This window comes from Felis catus, chromosome B4, assembly GCF_018350175.1.
Source record: "Felis catus isolate Fca126 chromosome B4, F.catus_Fca126_mat1.0, whole genome shotgun sequence".
Classification (NCBI taxonomy): domain Eukaryota; kingdom Metazoa; phylum Chordata; class Mammalia; order Carnivora; family Felidae; genus Felis; species Felis catus.
In genome coordinates, this window is record NC_058374.1 from 23,636,569 (window position 1) to 23,645,809 (window position 9,241).

Below are 9,241 nucleotides of genomic sequence, written 5' to 3' on the forward strand. Positions count from 1 at the left end.
CCTGGACTCATCACCACCTTTAAGACTCTGGGAAAGGAGGGGCACCTGGGTGGCTTGGTCAGTTAAGCATCTGACTTTGGCTTAGGTCATGATCTCATGGTTTGTGGGTTTGAGCCCTGCGTTGGGCACTGGAGGCTGCTTTGGATTCTGTGTGTCTCTCTCTCTGCCCTTCCCCTGCTCATGCTCTGTCTCTCTCTCTCAAAAAAAGGAAACATTGAGAACTTTTAAATTAAAAAAAAGACGATGAGAAAGTTACTATTTCTACCTTCTATAACCTATGGATAAAAATACCTGCCTTATTGGGCTGTGAGGATGAAATGAGAGTTCATGTAAAGCACTACAATCCTTTGCTTCCATAGGATGAACCTAAAGTAATTTTTTCCATAAAATACAGAAATCTCGCTATAACTTTCCTTAAACAGATGGACTTTTTACCAGACGCTGCTGTGTTGTATTCTAGCCAAAAGTGCCCCCAGGCCTTTGTTAAGTGGTTACAGTATTTAAAGGTAAGTTCTATATGTTGGTTTCAATCTCCTAGAAATACACAATGTCTAAGTGGAGCTATTTTATTTTGATGGAAAAAAATGAGAATTTGTCATTTGCAAGCTAATTTGAGGTTTGGGCCAAACCAGTAGACTCTCACTTTGCTTTTCACCAAATAAAATTAGTTTTTGGCAACAAGGTTTAAGGTAATTGACTCTGAAGCTGCTGGCACTTTAAGTATTGTCTGCCCAAATTTTTATAGTTCGGAGAGCAGAAAAACCCAGTTTTTCCTTTTATGAATTTAATCCAATGTAAACACAAACTTTCAAGGTTTGTTCAGGGATGCTAATTACTTTCTTCTTCAATTTTTCCACGATGAAGCTATTCTTGGCTGTCAGCAAGAAGGATTAAACCTTAGGAGCATGTGAGGCCACTGGAAAATGTTCCATTGTCTTTCAGTCTTTCTGGGTCACTCAGTATTTGATTATCCAGACTAATTGTAGGAAGGGAAAGCATGAATAATTAAATTGTACAGACAAGCTCTTGTACCTTATTTTGGCTGAAGACTTCATCCTTATTCTCAAACTATTTTCCAGAAGAGCTAACAAGTAAAGTAAAATGGTTTGTTTCCTGTCTTTGCTCCATTTCCTCTGTCCTTGCAAAGAAGTATTGACAAATGACAAAATGTCTCCCTCCTAAGTACTCCACTTCCTCTACCATGAAAGAGTGGTATCAACAACGAGGAAACAAGCAGAGATGGAGGTAATAATTCTCTGAAAAGGTAGACTTGCCTATTCTAGAACTTTCTGGTTATAAAAAGATGGACAGAACTTGAGGCTGAATTTGGCTCCTGGCTTTTCCTTTTCTTGATCATCTTCCAATGATCTTAAAAAGCTATTTTCCTCTTTCTTTCCTTCACAGGCTTTTCTGGCACCTCCGAAGTAACAATGGAAATAAACATTTAACAGATGGTCCCAGCAGGTTCTCGGACACACACACACACACACACACACACACACACACACAGTACAACAGAAAGGCATACAGAATGGAGTCGATTAGATCTTATTTTAATTTATGTTATTTCCCACCGAATAATTTCTGGTCACAATTTGTTTGTTTGCTTCTGCCTTTATTTCTGTGGCCTCTTTCATACAGTTTCTGGAGTTTTCTGGAATATTCTTCAAGGTCAGACCTGGCAAGCCTCCATTATCTCCATCTCTACACCACATCATACTGTTAGCGTAAATGGCTTTGTCACACCTCCTCTGCAGAAGTTCTCGGGGAAAAACGAGGAAGGTTTCTCACATGCGCATCTGGTTCTCTCATGAAACCAGCGATCACAGGGTGGAGATAAGCTGAGAAATATGAGCAAGAAGAGGCAGAAAGGAAAGAGTTGAGGGAATACACTAAGGGCTGTTCTTTAATAAGTGGGAAAACGAGCAAAACTTAGGGTAAACAAGTCAGCCTCAGGTTGTAGGGAAGCCCCAGAGGTATATTAAATGACCAAAATTGAGAGCCTAACTTGTCCACATGGCCTGGAGATGACATATGGGTTCAAGGCCAGGATGTTCACAAACATAAATAGGGCACATAGTCTTATTATAAAAAGCAAGGCCAACTTCTGAATCTGAGCATTCCAAGGCAAGAAAGGACAAGCAATGGGTCACCAGGATAAGGCCTACATGAGGAAGAACAATCACAGGCAGAAGGAAAACCACACCCAGGCCCCACTCAGGGAATTCACAGCAAGCAGCAGATGCTGATGAGAAGCAGAATCCCATACAGGCCCTGCCCAGATCAGCAGCATGAGTCCCATACAGGCCCTGGCCCAGATCAGCAGCATAACCAAATGAGATCCAGGAGCAAAGTCTGAGAAGGCTGTTCTCAGCCCTGCTTTTATAACTCATCAAAGGGTGTGAGCAGGTCAGAGTTGTGCAACATGCTGGGGACCTATGAGAGGCCAGGGATTCTCACAAAGCCATTCTCAGGCACTGGACTGCCTGTGGTCTTGGTAGCCCCTGTGATTTGGGTAAGGGTAAAACTTCAAGCTCTTATCTTAAAAGCAAATACATATTGACATGGAAATATCCAGTGTTATATAAGAAAGGGAGGAAATGGAAATGAGTATAGGAAGGGAGGAGGAGAAAGAACTCCAGCGCCTTCTAAGAGGTCATATATTGAGAAAGGAAATTAAGAAGCCTGGCTTCCCTTGGGACACCTGGGTGGCTCAGCTGATGAAGCCTCCAACTCTTGATTCAGGCTCAGGTCATGATCTCAGGGTCATGAGATCGAGCCCCACATCTGGCTGAGCATGGAGGCTGCTTAAGACTCAATCTTTCTCCCTCTACCCTCTGTCCCTTACCCCCTCACCTCCTCTCCCCAGATCATGCGTGCACGCTCTCTCTCTCTCTCTCAAATTAAAAAATAAAAAATAAAAGATAAAAAAATAAAAAGAAGCCTGGCTTCCTAAGGTGATGGATACATTAGGTGAAATTATCGTGATGATCATTTTGTGATATGTACCATATGGCAAGTCGTTATGTTACACACCTGAAACTTTAACAGTGTTAAGCGTCAACTACAGCTCAGTAAAGTTGGGGGAAAAAAAGAGAGAGAGAAGGCCAGCTTTGGAGTCACAATAACTATATCGAAGTCCTGTCTCAACCATTTGCTAGCTGAGTAACAAGGTCAAGTTGTTGAACGTCTTTACGTCCTACCTATAAAGTGAGGTAAGAGAATATCCTTCCTCGGAAGGTTGTTGGGAGGATTCACTGTAAATTGCTTAGAAGAATACCTTCCACAGGGGCGCCTGGGTGGCTCAGTCTGCTAAGCATCCAACTCTTGATTTGGACTGAAATCATGATTGGCTGAAACCATGATCTCACGGTTTGTGAGATTGAGCCCCGAGTTGGACTCTGCACTGACAGCACAGAGCCTGCTTGGGATTCCCTCTCTCTCCTCTCTCTGTCCCTCCCCATTCATGCTCCCTCACCCTCTATCAAAAATAAATAAATCTTTTTTTATTTTTTAAAGAAGAGTACCTCACACTAAGTAGGTCTCAATACATTTTTGTTGCTATTTCGCTCGTAGGTATATTCTCAGCAGATAGTTATCGATCATCAACAATTGATCACTCATCTAGGCTCCTTGCCAGGTACTGGAGAAACTGTGGTAAACAAAATACACATAATCCTCATGATCTTAAGAAGTAATGAGTGAACAGGATTTGGAAATCTAGGTTAAGGGTCTATAAATCAAACATTATGGAAGGGAGAAAATGTTGACTTGAGCGGCATGAGATGTCAAGAGATCGTTTTTCCACCAGTTAAACCGTGGAAATAGAAAAGAGCAAGGGTGCCTTGGAGCAAGCAGTAAGAGAATCTGTGCCATCATGAGAACCATGTTATAGCAATGACAAGAAGCAGGTAGCGATCGGAATGTGCCCAGCGGAAAGTAAAACCCAAGGTTACATACTTGGGGTTTGTAGAGCACTTTTTGAAATGATGCAAAGGTGTCAAAAAGAACAAAGGAATTTCTCCTATGAAACCAAACCTCCCTCTGAGAGCTGGACAAAGTATTACTAATCTGTTAGATCGGAGAGCTATCGTGACAGTGAGGATTTGCTGAGCCAAGATCCAAAAGTGAAGGGGCCCCCAGAGAGCTCAGACTATGGTGCCATATTTCCCCTCGCAGGCTCTGCTGATTGTGGAAGACGGAGCTGAGAGGCTGGAAAAGATGAGCAAAGCGTTTCTTGGATTCGTGGGGCGGGGAAAGAAAAAAAGGGAAAAAAACAAATCTGTGGGGGTAAAGTTTAGGGCCCCAAAGGGGACAATCTCTAGTAACTACCCCAAAATTTCCCTGGGACTTTCAATGTAGGTTTAGCTATTAAATTTCAGAGTGAGTCTGTTGACTTCCTTAAAAAAAATCCTGTCAGAATTTGAATTCCATTAATAGATTACTCTGGGGAAGAATTCATGTCTTTATAATAACAAGTTGCCCTTGCTTAGAACATGGAATGTGTTTCTGTTTATTCTGATCATCTTTTATGTCGTGGAGTTTTACAAACTTCTCCTTAGAGATCTTATATATTATTGGTTAAACTAATCTCTAGATATCTATATTGTTGTTGTCATTGTGAATGGTAACTTGGATATAATTAGCTATATAGTTGGATAGGATTGACATAAAGACATAGCATAGTTTATTGTAATTTGATCCTGTATCCAGCAACCTTGCTGAATTTTCTTATTATGTCCATTTCTCTAGGTAGGTGATCAGCTGTAGATGATGACTTTTTAATCCTTTGTCTCTATTTCTCTTTCTTTCCTTGTAATGTTGGCTACAACCTCCAGTACTGAGTGAGACAGGATCAGTGATAGAAGGTACTTTGCGATCTTCAAGGGAAGCATCTATTTTTCTCCATTAAATATAAAATTTGCCCTAAAATTTTTAGTAAGTAATGTTCTACCCACTTGTGTAGAATGCCTCATTCCCCGAGGAGGCCAGGTTGAAGAGATAGAACCAATACCAATAATTACACTAATTATCCTCTTCTTTCCTTTCTCATCTTTACTAAAGTATATTGAATTACTCAAAATTTTCTTATTTAATATTTCCCTTGAGTACTTGAGAATGAATACTTCAGTTCTTGTGCTTTAGAACAATATAACCAATAGCCTTGAGCAACATAGAAACTACCAAGGTAATCATTGTGAATAATTCCAATCACAAATTCTTTTTTTCTTTCTATGTAGGCGGAGTGTTAGTAAAAGTCTCAAAGTTGAATCTTAGGTAGCAAACAGCTGAGCAGTCTTTTCCAAGTTCTAGGCGGTAATTAGTGAACAGCGATGTTTTGTGATCCAGCCTCAGACTTCACATTCTTGCAGTTCCCATGAAAGGGCTGGTTATAATCAAAATCACTAAACTCCATTTTTCTTTGACTCATTTTTCCCCTTACAAATTGTCTGTCTTTTTTGGAAGAAATTACATCTACACCTAATCAGTATCATCTGTGTCTATAGCCTCACCCACATCTATGACTTTATTTTTTTTTAGAGCATTTTAAAAATCTTTATTTATTTGGGGGCAGAAAGAGAAGAAGAGAGAATCCCAAGTAGGCTCCACACTGTCAGTGCAGAGCCCGACGTGGGGCTCGATCTCCCGAACTATGAGATCATGACCTGAGCTGAAAGAGATCATGACCTGAGCCAAAATCAGGAGTTGGACGCTTAACCAACGGAGCCACCCAGGCACCGCCACATCTATAACTTTAAAATTTATTCATGAAATTTATAGTTAAGATTTTAAAGATCACGTGAGATTAAAAATCTTTAATTCACAACTTTGTAAAGTACAAGTGATAATCATCTGGTTTTGAAGTTAGATCAGTTGGCAGTTCTATTAGTTTATTGCTGCCCTGACGGCACGTGAACTACAGGGAACTGAGGGCCATAATTGTGTTCCGGAGCGGAGGGTTAGCTGCGCTATATGGGTTTGGAGCTCGCCTACTTTTGCCTCTCTTTTTCAACAGGTAAGACAAGAACATAGATGTTTATTGCAGAATAAAGCTAATATGTGGAGTCGAGTCAAAGGATCCAACTGTATATACGTATCTCACTTGAGTTTCAAAAAGGATGAAGGACATTTTATGATAAAAGGGGGTTGCTTTATTAAAAGTAAGATAAGGAGTAAATGTGGTATAATTACATCGTTTCCACTTCAACTCACATTTCATACTTATGTTTTACTGATGATTTACATTCCTATATGTGCCTTAGAGGTACAGACTTTGGAAACTAGACATTTTCTTTATACACTGAATTTACAAGCTTATTTACACTTACACTAAGTTTCTACACTACAACATTATACAAGGCTACAAAAACGGAAGTATGAAACTGAATGTAACGGCAAGTCTTGCCTGAAGGGTGAACGATTGAAAGGTGTCAAATCTATTTTCTGCCCTGAAACACGCCTCCTCTTGCTTCTGGTTTATTAACAGAGAACAGACATTTCAACAATTTGAGATAAAGGCAAATAGTCCAGAGTGATAAGTACATATGTTCATCTTCCCATAAAGCTCCGTTGGGAAGCTTTCTTGGAAACTCAGAAGAGATCACCAAGCTGTTGAGGTGGAAGGGGCTGAAGGGCCTGAACACAAACCCAGCTCACCCTCTTGCGTAACTCTCTGTTATGACACCTAGTGGCCGGTAGCCGTAACTGTACCACATACACTTATAAAACAATGTTCGGTTTGATTGTTTTATATGGAAAAAGTTTATAGGGGGCTGCAAAATCATAATTTAATCACCCGAGAACAGAGCAGAAAGCCAGTTGTCTTGTATCATTGGTTTGAAAGCTACATTCCTTAGAATTCTTGGATAGGGTGTGCAAAAGGGGATGGACGGAAGTAATCAAATCCTTGGTAAGGTCCGTTACTACATACTATCCATTGTAGAGCCTAATGAAAGAAGTGAGCAATGGTTCCCTTATCTGAACGATCTGATAAGAGAAAGGAAACAAAAATTCCACTGAAATCAAGCCTCCTCGTCTGGAAAGTCGAGAGGCAAGTGTGCTAAAGTCTTGTCTCGTAGATGGTGGTAGGGGGCCTGATTTCAGCCTTTCACATTTTGCCTTCTTGTATCTCCTTGCTCAAGAACTAAATGCTTTTATCTGTTGTAGAAAGATGATGTACAGTGATAACTGAACATTTCTATATCCTCAGGAATACTCACTTTGTAAACACATTTATACTCATTATGGGCTGAATAAAGTTCTGGAGAAAATAAAATGGGGGGAATCAAACTTTCAGTTAGGCACCAATTTACTGTCCTCTTCCACTCTGCCCAGGGAAAATGATGCTCTGATCTAGGCGGCTTCAGATTCAGAGGACAATCAGAGTAATATTCACAGTATCATTTGGCTTTTTTTTTTTTTACTGTGCCATATTTAACCGATTTTCTCTTGTCTCACACTTAGTCTAAAATATTTTGACGACAGCAAATAGCTCTGTAATGGGCATCTTTGCCCATCCACCTTTCTATCCTATACTGATAGTTTGTTTTAAATATTGTAACGTGGGGCCCCTGGGTGGCTCAGTTGGTTGAGCGTCCCACTCTTGATTTCAGCTCAGGTCATGATCTCATGGTTCTTAGGTTCAAGCCCCCATTGGACTCCATGCTGGCAGTGTGGGGCATGCTTGGGATTTTCTCTCTCTCCCTCCCTCTCTGTCCCTCCCCTGCTCATGCTCTCTCAAAATAAATAAATACACTTAAAATATAATAAATATTGTGATGAAATCTTTAAGACATACGAAAGAGCACAAATCATAATTTACAAATACTTGTGTACCCACCACTCAGCTTGAGAATTCTTTACTGATACAATTGGGACCCCTCTTGCATACTTCTCAACCCTGTCCCCATTCCTGTCTCAGTGGCAACCTCCTCCCATCCGTGTGTATCATTCCTCTGCATTCCTTTAAACTCTAAGGCACATATAGATTAACCACTTAATATTATTTTCTCAGTATAGTTTTATACCATGTACAGGTATCTGTGCGCTATAAGGAAAAGTTGACATAGCAAATATCATGGCAGCTTTCAACCCCTCCATGAGGTAGGAGCCTCATCTGTTTTGTTCCCTGCCTCAGCCTCATTGCCTAGACCAGGGCTTGGTTCATATCTCTTGGCAAAATAAATGTCAATGAACACTTGCCGCATGAAGCCACATTTCAGTGTAAATAGAAGGAAATGCTAGCTAGTGTTGACAGAAGAAGAGACAACGAATTCAGATGAATTGGGCCTATTTCACCATTTTGCCTAGGGCAGACTTGTGTAAGTTCTGTGGGGCTGGAAGTGATAAAAAGCTGTTACCAATACCTGGTTGTCCCAGGTGAGTGGGCGTCTAATGTAGGCAACCCTTTTATCTGCCGGGGCCTCTCTGCTTCCTGAAGGCGGGGTGCCCCAGGAGCCTGGGAAACAAACCTGTCTGTACAAGGAGAAGCCGAGGCACCCGAATGCTGTTGAGTGCAATCCAAAGCGATACCAAGAAGAGAACCTAGGATGATTCAGAGTCGAAAACTGCATTGTGCAAATAGACTGGGTGCCCGGCTCCCGGGTGATTTGGCTGCCCTGGAAAAGGGTCTGGGTAAGGAATGCTGGTCCCCATTCCCCACACATGCTCCAACAAGGAGCCCAAGTACACCTCAGCCAGAAATTGGTCAAGTCTGCTCTAATTTCTCAAATAGATCATCAGCAGAAACAAGTAAGGTCTAGTGAGGAAAACTAACACCTCAAAGCACTCAATGAAGAAACGTTACGCCCTCCCCGTGCATTCGCCACACGTGCAGACTCACCACACCAAAAAAGGGGCGTTTTCTCGAAAGCAATTTTTCCAGTTTTTGTGGTCTTAAGTCATAAAGCTTGAACAGTGGTTGGGTCTGAACTGACTGGCAGGGAGTTCATTCCCTTGGCAGAGTAAACAGCATCCTAGCGGTGCCTAGGACATAAGGGAATGAGGATGTCAAACCCTCCTGAGACAAGAGAGTCTCTCGGGACCCCGTGGGCTGGCTGCACGGATGCAAAACTCTTTGAGCTCAGGAATGTCCGTGTTACCTGGGGAGCCACCTCCAGCCACCTGCTGTCTCCATGCTCCATGGCAACCAAATGGCATGGGAAGCCCGCAGGTGCCAGAAATGTGCCGGAGCCCCTGAGCTCTGAAATCCACCCTTGTTTGTAGCTGTGTGGCTGCCTAC

At 41.7% G+C, this 9,241-nt stretch overlaps 1 long non-coding RNA gene across 1 annotated transcript; it reads right to left on the bottom strand.

Moving 5' to 3' along the window:
- Positions 1 to 312: 312 nt before the first annotated feature.
- Positions 313 to 9,240, bottom strand: LOC111561293. Its single transcript, XR_006600361.1, has 3 exons — positions 8,843 to 9,240; positions 3,528 to 3,652; positions 313 to 1,841 (listed from the first exon to the last, which is right to left on the bottom strand). It is a non-coding gene; the product is annotated as an uncharacterized LOC111561293 (long non-coding RNA).
- Between the last annotated feature and the right edge of the window lies 1 nt (position 9,241).